The sequence below is a fragment of the Lactuca sativa genome, chromosome 3, assembly GCF_002870075.4.
Source record: "Lactuca sativa cultivar Salinas chromosome 3, Lsat_Salinas_v11, whole genome shotgun sequence".
Taxonomy (NCBI): domain Eukaryota; kingdom Viridiplantae; phylum Streptophyta; class Magnoliopsida; order Asterales; family Asteraceae; genus Lactuca; species Lactuca sativa.
The window spans coordinates 173,549,278-173,561,880 of record NC_056625.2 but is presented as its reverse complement, the minus strand read 5'-3'; positions in this window follow the sequence as shown (position 1 = coordinate 173,561,880).

Below are 12,603 nucleotides of genomic sequence, written 5' to 3'. Positions count from 1 at the left end.
TGAAGGGAAAAGGGAAAATCGTCTCAAGAGACGAAAAGAAGATGGATTCTAACCTAGGGAAACAACATCAAAAGTCAGAAAACAATAAAAATCCAATTCATAAACCTAAGGTTGAAGAGTCGAAAAATAATAAAATCAAAGTTTTTACAATAAAAAGAAAAGATGAAACAACCCAAATAAAACGAACTTACTTAGTTGATTCTTCTGTTGTTGTACCCTGATCTATAAAAGGCTCACAAGGACCCAAGAAACTTTGGGTTCCGAAAATCTGTTTGATTTTGGCAGGTTATATGTGACGAGCTGTTTAACGATGAATGGTACATTGATAGTGGTTGCTCGTGTCACATTACAGGGAGAAGGGAAGAGCTTCGGGAGTTTCGTGCTCTGACGGATGGTGGATGTGTTAAGTATGGTAACAATTCCTTCGGCACAATAAAAGGCTATGGGATGATCACAAATGGAGATTTCTCAATCAGAAAGGTGGCATATGTTGAAGGCTTGCAACACAATCTAATCAGTGTTTCGCAACTAGTGGTGGGAACTAGACTGAAGGTTTCGTTTGTTGATGAAGGGTCAGAAATAATAGAGAAGAAGACCAAGACTGTTTTGTTGAAATCCCAAAGAAAAGGATAAATGTATCCGTTGAACCTCAATCGAGTATGAGGGAAGCCATCTATATGTCTACTAACGAAAGCGCATCCTGACGAAAGCTGGCTATGGCACTGAAGGCTCTCGCACCTCAACATCAAAGACATAAACAAGCTAGTTCTTGGTGATCATGTACGAGGACTTCCACTTCTCAAGTTTGATAAGGAACACTTATGTGCCGCCTATGAACTGGGAAAGCAAAGTAGAAAAAGTCATCCAATAATTGTAAACACGAAAGTTATAGAACCTTTAGAACTTCTACACATCGACCTTTGCGGTCCTTCTGCTATTAAAAGCGTTGGTGGTAGTAAGTATACACTAGTAATTGTTGATGACTTTTCTCATTTCACTTGGGTGTTCTTTCTTAGACAGAAATCAGAGGCAACTGCAAAGCTCAAGGATTTTATCAAAAAGATTGAAGTTCAACTTCGAAAGCTGGTTCGCAACGTTCGAAGTGACAATGGGCTTGAATTTAAAAAACCCAGCATTTGACGAATTTCTTGCTGAAAAGGTAGTATCCCACAATTTCTCTGCTCCTTACACTCCACAACAAAATGGGTACGTTGAAAGGCGAAATCGCTCGTTGTGTGAAGCAACCCGAACCATGCTCAGTTTCACATCGTTACCCTTGTATTTATGGGCTGATGCTATTGTCACTACTTGCTACACCCAAAACCGGTCGTTACTCAATAAGTGTTTCGCAATAACTCCTTATGAGATTCTAAACAACCGCAAGCCTAACATCAAGTTTTTCCATGTGCTTGGTTCAAGATGCTTCATCTTCAATTCTAAAGAGAATCGAAACAATTCTGATGTGAAAGCAGATGAAGGAATCTTTCTTGGGTATTCGCTATACTCAAAAGCCTTCAGGGTTCTAAACAAATACTCCAAGAAAATCGAATAAACGTATTACATTACGTTTGATGATAACTACGTGAAGAAACTCATGTCCAACAAAGAACCAATGAATGAAATCTTTCCTTAAACTAGTCAAGTCACAATTCCAATCTCCAACTTATTTGAAGAATATTTGAAGCTCTTTGATGAACCAGAGTCTGCTATTCTCTCTGAAGCGAAATAAGTTGACAACGAAGTCGAAAATCTGAAGAACGTTAATGACGAAGCTGCTAAAGTCATGGAAAGTGAACCTTCAAGTTCTGGTGGACCTCCAGTATCTAGTATTTCTAGAAAGCCATGTGAATTTTCCCATTCTACTTTCCAGGGGGAGAATTTATCAACCACTACACCCAATGAACGTCCAGTCGATTGGGAGAATTCTGAGCCTGAAGTCGAAACTATTTTACTATTCAAGGGGGAGAATGTTAATACAAATGATGAAGATGATGATACACAATCATAATTTGAAGAAGAAGTAAATATTGAATTGGGTCCCTCCTATGATCCAAAATTCCCTCCCCTTATCAAATGGACGAAAGATCATCCAAAAACCCAAATTATTCGTGAATGATCAGAAAGAGTTCTCACACGCTCTCAAATGAAAGAGAAACAAACTGCATTATTCTCACAAGTGGAGTTTAGCATGTTTAATTCGTTTGTCTCCAAAGTTAAACCAAAGACTGTTAAAACTGCACTCGATCACTCAGATTAGGTACAAGTAATGCAAGATGAACTCAATGCATTTGAGCGAAACAAAGTATGGAGACTGATTCCTACACCAAAGGATGCATCTGTGGTCGGATTAAAGTGGGCGTTCAAAACCAAGATGGATAAAGAACGGAATGTAATTCGAAACAAAGTTAGACTGCTAGTCAAAGGTTATTACTGGCGGGTTTTAGCCATAAGAACTTTCCTATGTACGCATGCAAAACCCTAATGCTTGGATCTAGGCTTTGTAATTAAACATGCTTTGAATCCAAGACTTCTAACAACTAATTAGGTATAAAACAATACAAAATCAGATCTAGAAGTATACCTTTGAAACTCTTGTTTGATCTTGTTGTCTTGGAGCTCTAGAGTCACAATTGTCACTCCTCTAATGGCTTACAAACACCAATAAGCAAAGAAGATGATTTGACAGAGAGAGGAGAGGGAAGATTCGGCCAGGGTTTCTTTCTTCATAAGAGGTGCCGATTTTCCTATGCCATGGGGTCTATTTATACTTGTAGACTCCTTAAGGGTTACAAGTTAAACCCTAGTTGGATAATCTTTTCTTAAAGCAATCCATATCCTTACCATAGATAGCCTTGGACGATTTTGAGCTATCCTTAGCTCTAGAATTCGTCCAACCCCTATCCAATAAGGATTTACAGTCTAAAGTGTAACTATCAAACAATTGACAGTTTATACCCTCTTATTTAATTAATCTCTTTAAGTCACCAAATTAATACCAATTAATTTATGACTTATATTAATCAAATAACAATATCATTATTCTTTATATTATTCTCATAATATATTAATAATATTTACTCTCTCTTAATAAATCATCCTATCAAGTTGCTATGGTGAAGGCAACCCAAAAGGACCATGCACAATCGGGTCAAATACTTGCCTAATATAGTTGCAACCTTAGACACTATTCCAACAATTACCAGGAAGATGGAATTGACTACGAAGAGACCTTCGCACCTGTTGCTAGATTAGAATCAGTTTACATCTTTTTTCCATACGCAACACATAAAAACTTTGAAGTTTTTCAAATGGATGTGAAGTGTGCATTCTTAAATGGCGAATTTGAGGAGACTATTTATGTGGAACAACCGCCTGGGTTTGTAAATGAAAAATATCTCAATCACTATTACATTCTTGACAAAGTGGTTTGTAGTTTAAAGCAAGCTCCAAGAGCCAGGTATGAAACTCTTACTCGTTTTCTTAAAATATCCAAATTCAAGCAAGGTTCAGTTGACCCAACCTTCTTTCGTAAGAAAGAGGGTGACCACTTGATGATTGTCTAAATTTATGTTGATGACATCACCTTTGGATCTACAAATCCCGGCCTAACAGCTAAGTTCTGAAAGTTGATGGAAACTAAATTTGAGATGAGCTCAGTGGGTCCAATTAACTTTTTTCTTGGATTAAACATTAGATAGGGACCAGAAGTAATTTTCATTAATCAGGAGGCTTACACAAAAACTTTTCTTGCTAACTTTGGATTGATGGGAGAGTCAAAAGTGAAGGTACCCATGGTGTTTGGCACGAAGTTAACACCTTCTATGGAAAAACGAGCAGCTGACATGACCCTCTATCGCCAAATGATAGGGTCTTTGATGTATTTAACAGCTAATTGACCAGACATTATGTTTTCTATTTGTTATTGTGCAAGGTTTCAAGCTAATCCATGCGAACCTCACATGATGGATGTAAAGAATATTTTTTGATATCTGAAGCGAACCTTATCTCTTGGTTTGTGGTACCCTGAGAAATCAGGATTCTTCGTACAAGCATTTTCAGATTCTGATTTAGGAGGTTGCGGTTTGGTTCGAAAAAGCACAGCTGGCGAATGTCAATTTCTAGATGGCAAGTTGGTGAGTTGGCAATCTAAGGAACAAACATATGTTTTGTTGTCAACAGTTGAGGCTGAATACATTGTTGCAGCTTCGTGCACAACTTAAAGTCATTTGGATTCAAAGCCAACTTTGCGACTACAGCTTAAATATGAAAAGAATTCCACTATATTGTGAATCCGAAAGTGCTATCAGCATATGTCACATCCCAGTTCAACACTTAAAAACGAAACACAAGGCACTGAGGTATCACTTTATCATGGATAATGTGGAAGATGGCAACGTTGAGATTCATTTCGTAAGATCCGCTGATCAATTGGTTGATATATTAACCAAGGCCCTACCTGAAGCAACACTTAATAGAATCCATCAAGGGCAGGGAATGATGGAAGCTGACTTAGTACCAAATCCACTATCGCATTCCTAAAACCGTCACTGCGAATCAATCCGAACGTTCGCAGTTTGCAAGGATCCATTCATTCGTGGTTTGGTATTTCAAATATCCTTATGTATATTTTATGTATATTTTCTTATCTCTATGTTTAATTTACTTATCTTCTCTTCGTTTTCAAAATAGTTCAGTACTGCAAATTGGTGCGACTGTTCGCAGCCTTTCGTAGTCAACTATTCATTTCTTGTCTTTTCATTGTGAATCGGTGCGAACGTTCGCAGCCTTTCGCAGTCCTCTTTTCACTACCAGTTTGTTTTTCTTTATTGTCATAAACTCATCAAAAACCAAAAATATTTTACTTTTTTTTATGCTTTTCAAAAACAACAAAATCACAAAAATAATTTTAACTTCTATTCATTTTCCTTTGCAAATCAAGATCATAAATGAAGACATTCGCATTGTTAATAAACTTATGTGATGGGGAGGTATAACTCCTTTCTCCTATGAATTAGCTAAGTGTCCCTAGAAGCAAGCTACTGTATGTTGACCTAAGCCTTAACGACTCGACTGTGAAGCCTTAATGAATTTGATATCACCAATCAATTCTTCCCAATCAAGCTGTGAATTCACATTATTCATGAGCTACCTTACTCTTCTCGCATTGAGTTAAGAGTTATTTGCATGGTTACATACGCATTGCAAAGGTACTTTCGCTTTCTTATATCTATCTACTCTCTTCTCCATCAATTTCGCATTCATCAATATAACCCTTGAGACTCTCAGCAATTACCACTGAGGTTTATGGTTATGCAAACTTCTATGTTAATGATCTTAGTTTCGTTCTACCATGAACTGAGTGAAACCCAAAATTCAATTCACACAATGAAATGACGATCAACAATCACATGCTCTAGCTTTCACCCAGGAATTAACGAAACCACTCTCGTGGGAAGTACCATGAAATCTCTTTTTATTTTTGTGTGATCTTTATGAAATTTTCTTTTACCAATAAATTTCTACCCAAAAGATCCAGTTTAATTTTTTATTGAGATTTCAATTTTATATAAAATCATTTACTATTAATTCCTTACCTACTCGTTCAACTGACTATCCTGGTCACACGGGTACCTTTTCCAACTTTCGCACTTATGTCAAGTTCGTAGTAAGGTCAATGGATAAACCACCTTTACCAACCTTATATAAAAGATGCCTTTTAGTGTTTCTCATCAAACAGCCGATCGTATTCAACAGGAAACCGAACATACACTTTTTAGTCTCTCTTAACTATGAAGGAAGAGATCTTTGCCTTGGATCAACAGTTTTATGTCATCTATATGGCATCACAACATCCCACAGATAAACCTTGTTTTATTTCTTTTTCTTTGACACTCTTGCACGAAGATCCACGTGATTTTCAAAATTCTTGTTCGTGGTTCTCTTTAACATTCAGGTTTGCAGTCATTTGCACTCAACGTAATTTCCTTACTGCGAAAGAAGATAGGATGACGTGGCATTTTTTAAAAAGGATCAGAATTCAAACAGGTGCCTGAAAAGTTGAAACTTCCACTATTCTTACGCCGTGTGATGCATGCATCTGACTTATCATAGCTGTCAAATCGCACTTTTTCAGGAGACGGTTCATTTCTCGATACTATCTCTCCGGATTTCTCTCACTAAATCAAATCGTATAAAAGATTTTTGACGGTTCATTATTTCCTTACCACTCTCAAAACTCTCTCAACGATTTTTGGCGATTCAAAGGCTTTCCACTATACATCTTCTTCAACATTTCATCAATGGCGGCTTCCTCTGAAAATCAATCATTCCAAGATCAAACCGTTCATTCTACTCTTCTTACAATCAAGCAACACCAAAACCTGATAATCGATTTGAATCCGGTCAATAATGATGCCTTCCTCCTTCCCTTGATCGAGTGTCTGAAGTACTCTCCTCTTACGATTGCTATGACTCAAGTCGAGGATGCCCCTCTCTCGATTCTCTCCAAATCTTATACCACTGCCAACTATGTCAAGGATGAGCAAAGAGTGTATTTTGACATCCACAATCAAACCACTTCAATCTCAAAGACCCGTTTCTGCAATCTGCTAGGGCTTCCACAGTCTGAGAATCTGATCAATCCAGAAACGATCTCCAATGCAGCTATCTTGGAAATGTTCTACCAAATGGGATATAAGGAGCCACTCACAGCTATATCCAAGTTCAAGAAACCCCATCTTCCACCAATTTGGAATGCTCTTTTCACCATTCTATTTAAGTCCTTTTCTGAAAGAGTTACAAGAAGTGACTGTGCAAGCAAACTATTTATGGGACTGATGTACGAACTCTACACTGGGGAAAACATTGACTATGGTTCTATTCTTTGGGCTCAATTCATCCAGAGCACTCATTATGTAACTCGTCATAGTGAGATATCATGTGCGAGGTTTTGGACTGTGGTGGTCAACAAAGGTTTTAAGTAGCTCAAGATCACTGTGATGAGTGATGCGTTGATGGCTTCCATTGCAACATTCCAAACAACAGGGATTATCATGGCAGACCAATCAAAGTTTGATTTTGTTGGTTCGATCCCGGAGGCATTCTTTCATGATGTTCCTCCATCAAGTAAGATTATCGAAGGAGATCGTACTCTCACTCCTTTAGGACCTCGTCCACTCACTGGCGAATTTCAAGCCATTTTGGTTGAAGCTGACAAACCCAAGAAAGCGGGAAAAGGTTATAAGAAACTTGCCAATCATGATTTTGCAAAAGAAGGACCATCATCTACTACGAAACCACCATCTCAAAAGCGAAAGGCATCTACAACTTCTATTGTTGCTCCCAAGAGAAGAAAGCAACCTGCAAGCGAAGAAAGCAACCTGCAAGAAGGAGAAAGTCTCCCACTTGGAGTCCATCTCAAAGTGACGACGATGACTCCAATTTAGATAATGAGTCCGATATTCGCATTGAGGAGGATCCCCCTGTTCGCAATGAAGATGATGAACCTATTCGCACTGAAGAACCGGAACAAGTTCGCACTGAGCGTGAGGTAACCCCGCTCGTTAATGATTATGTTCCTTCTCCTCCTCCCTCACCAAAAACAACTACTTCTGTACCAATAACCATTGCTCCGCTCCCCGTTGTATCATCCCAACCTTGCACAACGATTTCTGTTTCCAACCCCATTTTCACTGATTCCACGATTCCACCTCAAACCTCTGCAGCTCCTGAATGTTCAGTAAACGTATCTGATACGGGGGTTAACACTTTAGGTTTTTTAACCGATGTTACCCCACCCATCTCTCCCATTCCTACTGACGATCCAGAGATGCTTTTTGGAAATGATGAGGATGAAGATTTAGACGTTTTCTCTTTTATTCCTTATCAAATAAGGGTTGATATTGATGATGATGTATCTATTTCAAAAGCAGAGTTCAAGTCTATCCATGAGAAGCTTGATCAGTTGCTTCTCGCATCCAAGGCTTCTGCTTCTGAAGGTTATTCAAAAGTTGTTGTTGAAGCCATTCTTGAGCGACTCACAAAGGAGCATAATACTTATTCTTCCTTTTTCTCTATGGCAGTTTTGGATTCCACTTCTGTCTGCAAGGAAACAACTAAAAAAGTCAATAAACTAATTGCTGATACAAGCTTGTTTAAAGCAGGTTACTTACAACAACAATACCTCCACCGCCAACAAAGCAATTCAAAATGTTGGTGCCATGTTTAAAGCAGCAAAGGCAGGCTTTGTTGAACTTCATACTAAGTTCAAGTCTGATCATGAGGCACTACAAATTGCTATTGATGCGAGACTCTCAAAACTTCAGGCAGACTTGGCTATGGAGAGCAAAATCATGGATGCTCTAGAGCTCAGAGGAAAATGTAAGGTGTTGGAGACCAAACTTCACCATGATCAACTGAAGGTCGATGATTTGCTAGCAGAAAAGGAAGTCACACGCAGTTGCATTTCGGATATTAACGGACTGCTATCTGACATCATTGAGACCTGTGATCCTATGATTTTTATAACTGTCCGCAAACATCTGCTTGAAAAGCTGAGACCGGTGTTCGTAATGCTGCACCGTTTGGAGGGTGTTTCGGCACCGATGTCGTTTTCGAAACAAGGGGGAGAAGCGATTTCAAAAGTTTATACGGAGGACTTCAAACCCAAAGTTTCTATTAAACCACTTCCTGTCGTAAAACAAGATCTGAAAGACAAGGTTCCATTATTTAGCAACGAACCCATCATAGACGACAGTGAAGATGAAGAGCCTAATGAAGCTGACCACTCTTAAGATTAAAATGTTGTTATTTCCAAAGTAGACCCTGAAGCGTATGCAGAATCAAGTTGTGGATATGCCAAGTCAATATTGGTTGGATCCTATTGCTTCCTTTGAGGTTCAAAATTCATAGGATTCGCAGTTCAACCTTCCCGTCACTCCGAAGGCGTTCAGGTTTCGTGCTTTCATAAAGGTTGCCAGTGTTCCTCTCTCTGATAGCACCGGTGATCAAATTTTGTTTGCTTTTTACTTGAAACATATGAAGCCTCATTTTGAGACCTGGAGTGCGAGCAAAATTGTAGCTGTGAAGGTTACTGGGCCAATCGAGACTAAAAGCTTCCCTAATGTGAAGTTTAAAGATGCGAGAGGATCTGGTCGACAAGCCTACGAATTTACTCTCGTAGATTTACCATGCTTGAACCCCAATGACTGGAAGGTGATTTACAATATCTTGCTGCGAGAGAATGAGAAGTATGAACAAGTGTTTGCCCATCTTCAGATTATGATCAAGTCCTACATTCAGGAAGTTGGGACGCTGGATGTGGAAATTGTATTCACGGGTTGGGCCTGTCCAACCGTGTTTGTGATTCAAAGGTTTAATATATAAGGTGCATGCATGCATTCTTATCATTAACGCTTTTCTTAATTATCTCATTTATTGTTCTGTAAACGCTAGCGCACCTCTACAGTGGAAGTTCTTAATCGAGCTTTGCTGAGGTGTGACTATATTTTAATCATTCGACATACATATTGATTCATTGATTGTTCTTGTGTTCTAATTGTTTTTATTTATTTACCTGTTTAAGATCTATCGATCTAGAGAGTTTTTAACTCATCAATCAGTTATGACATCCCAAAGTTTTTAATAACCAATAAAAAAACACTTCTTTGGAAATACTTTTATGGGATCAATTTTGCATTTATAAATCAACTATGTTTTAAATTAAGCATAATTTTTTTAAAACAGTCGTAAAAATGGGGACGTCAAATAAGACTTCTAATTGAACACATTAATTTAGTCCATACATGGTCATGCACATTATATATCAGTATGAAATTATTAAGGGGCCCAAGAATATCGCTTCTTTGATTAAGGCGGAAGGAAAATGTAAACTTTGACTACAAAATTTTTGTCTACTTGTTAAATCACGTATAGACTTAATTATTATGATCACCAGTTATAGATAGCGTTAGAGTAATCCCAATACACAACCAACTTGTATGTAAGGAACTAAATGTCTCTCCATTTTAAGAATAAATATATTATCATCACAAAATTACCCATTATAGAATCCATAAGGTAATCTCTCTAAGTGTTGTTTGGTCGAATACTTAAATCTACATTTGAAGTACTCATGAGTATTAGTGTAATCTCCATTGTATGTGTAAAATCTATGGCCGGTCCACTAACCTCATGACAGTCTTAATTATTATACATACTCTCCAAGAGTACGACTGATTGTGGACTTTTGAATAAATTAATATTCAGGAGGTAGGTTCTAAACATGCAAAAGGAGAAGATAGTTATAAACTAATTGAAATGACTGATCTCCATCATATATTACGATCTCTACTTAATAATTACCAAATCAGATTAAGATTTTATATTGCTTATGTTCTCAGATCTAAAAAAAACTATTTCAAGTGGGATTAAGTTAAATCATTTGAAAATCAAATGCATCATTACCAAGTCTTATTATCAGAGTCATTGACTTATAGAATGAATCGACAAAATTTTCTTTCGATATGATTCTATTGACTATAGTGTCTTTACTTGTGAACAACTATGAAATGTGATGGTACTTAATGAGTATGCACCATGTGATCTTGCATAACTTTAGGATTCATACTTGAGGTAATTTCATCCTTTCAATCACATGAACCTTCACAAAGATAATCAATGTTTAAACAATTATGTCACCAATTAATATTTTTTCAATCACATAGCTTCCTTTGCATTCTAAATGGTTGCAATACACTCTAATTTTATTGTTAAATTCATTATGGTGTATTACTTGTTAGTTTTCTAAGAAAATACTTCACCAGTCATTAAAAAACATGAATTTCGACTACAAAAAGAATTTTCTTTATTAGCATGGAACTTAACATCAGTGCAAATTTTACAATGACCTCTTCCACACTAATATCATCTCCCATGTCTTTCTAGGACACTGAGGAACGTACTCAAATTTGATTTATTGATTCTTTCCAAGTTGATATAATCCAACGTGTCATACAAGTGATCGGATCTGTTACGTGTTATGGCATACATGATGAATCCTGTAAGCAAAAGCATGTGGGACACGATTCACTTCTTCTTACTCAATAATATAACTAATACATTTATTATTCCTATTCTTATGTCACACATTATGAACTATTTCAAGTTTATTCTCTTTCAAAAAAAATATTTCAAATTTCTTTGATATTTCATGTACTTTGGCTTATCCCAATGAATTACCTAGATTTATCTCCATAGATCAACACATACAGTATGTCTATTGTTTTTCCCACTAACATTGGCATATAAATGGCCCATTTTCATTTCTTCTTACTCAATAATAGAACTAATACATTTACTATTCCTATTGTTATGTCACACGTTATGAACTATTTCAAGTTTATTCTCTTTCGAAAAAAAATATTTCAAATTTATTTGATATTTCATGTACTTTGGCTTATCCCAATGAATTACCTAGATTTATATTCATAGATCAACACATTCAGTATGTCTATTGTTTTTCCCACTAACACTGGCATATAAATGGCCCATCTTCATTTCTCGAAACTCAAACTCTTTGAAATTTATCACTAAAAAAAGATTCTAGTTACTTCCACTAGCTTTGACATATATGGCTTATTTTCGTTTCTCGAAATTCAAATTCCTTAAACTTTCTCATTGAAACAAAATCTCAATTACTCCCACTGTCTTTGACATACCTTATGGTCCATCTTCATTTCGTGGAATTCAAACTCTTTAAATTTGATCATTGGAGCAAATATCCGATCTCGTGAGATGCTTGTTCAGTTCATATATGAACTTCATAAGCTTATACATTTTTCACAACCTATCTCGGTACAACTATGTGTCGGTTCCCATCCATTTTTGTCGTCTTCTTAAAGATTCACTAACACTTAAGGTTTTAATTTGAAGTGTTTGATCAATCAAGTTTTCAAACTTCGATAGACTAAATCTCGCTTTCCATGTCCTTATCCAATTTGCAACCTTATAAGGCATGCCATAGCTTTCGATGTTGGCATACTTTGATTATTGTCTGCCAGTGACTCATATTACCTTTGTAACATAGAATCTTTATATCAAGATATATGACATCTCTATCAAGTCTATTAGAAAAGAGTTGGAGGTATTTCAATTTCCTCCATAGCTATTTCAATCTCGAACTGAATAATCAGACCAAATTTAGTTTGTTGGTTGACTCTTGAATCTTATAATGATCAATGTGGCTCCTACTAACTATTTTGGATATCAGCTCCCTCTCTTCGAAGACTAACCTTCTAGCATCAAATAATTTTTTCTCAAAAGCGTTGTAAAACATTAATCCAAAACTCTTTTTGGGATGTCGAACAACACAACACATCTCTAAGCTAAGTCCTAGTTTGTCAAGTGCTTCACGAAGAACGTAAATCTTAAAATTGAAGACTTCTAAATGTACTAAGTAAGGGATGAACCCATAATCTATAATTTCAAATCGTGTTTCACAACCTTCTAAAGTTTCTCAAGTGTAAACTATTCATCGAATAATCCACGGAATATTTTGGTAAGAATAATACGACTCATTAAGTAACAAATCAAATAATTATTTGT